Here is a 970-nt window from a genome sequence, read left to right on the forward strand (position 1 = left end):
CTATGACCAATTCTCCTTCTTAAAATGCTTAAACTCCAAATACCAATACATAAGAAGTCAGTTTATTTGGTGTCTTATATGTAGTACGATATGCCGATAATGCTTCTGCTATCTTAGTATACCATTCTCTTTTATTTTTAGTGAGGATTTTCTTGAGCAATTTTATCAGCATTTTGTTGAAGGGTTTTGCTAATCCATTTGCTCTTGGATTATATATTGATGAATATCGCCAATCAATTTTGTGTCGCTCAATGAATATGTAAATCTGAGTACTTTTAAAAGTTGGATTATTTTTTAAGATTATGCGGCACGATACATCAAATCTTTAGACAATATTATGAGTAAAGAAGTTGATCACATGATTAATAATGACTTGTTTAAAAGGAACAACTTCATCTATTAAAAAAAAATAGTATGTTGCTTTTAATATAAAATGGAATCCAACATCTGATGGCAGATCAATTTGCTATATTACATCTATCCACAAACATTCATATGGTTAAGATGTTATAATGGGATGTAACAGATTTGGCGGTCGATGTATAATATTACTATGTATTTGACATTAATGACATATATTAACATGATTAGTATAGTATTTTACCATTGATGGCTAATAATAACAAGTTCTTTTAATTTTAATGGTAATTTTAGGATCTGATCGATGTACACTGCAAAACCCTTTATGAACTTTAGAAATAATTTTATCAATTTTGTCTTTCCCTAAACATTGATGACACATTTGATCAAATGATCTTCGATAAGCTGTGTTATTGACAAACACACATAGTAATGCTCTCTTCTTGATATATGTATCTAATAATTTATCTATAGGGAGTTTACTTTCTCTGAAGATGAAAGACTGCCTCCAATCATTTTGCTCTTCAATTTATAGGCATTCAAATCAAGATTCAAATGCTCTACTAAATTTTCTTCTTGTTGAAAGTTCGTTAGGGATGTTAAGCCCTTA

The sequence above is a fragment of the Dendrobium catenatum genome, unplaced genomic scaffold (genome assembly GCF_001605985.2).
Source record: "Dendrobium catenatum unplaced genomic scaffold, ASM160598v2 fragScaff_scaffold_671, whole genome shotgun sequence".
NCBI classification, from domain to species: Eukaryota; Viridiplantae; Streptophyta; class Magnoliopsida; order Asparagales; family Orchidaceae; genus Dendrobium; species Dendrobium catenatum.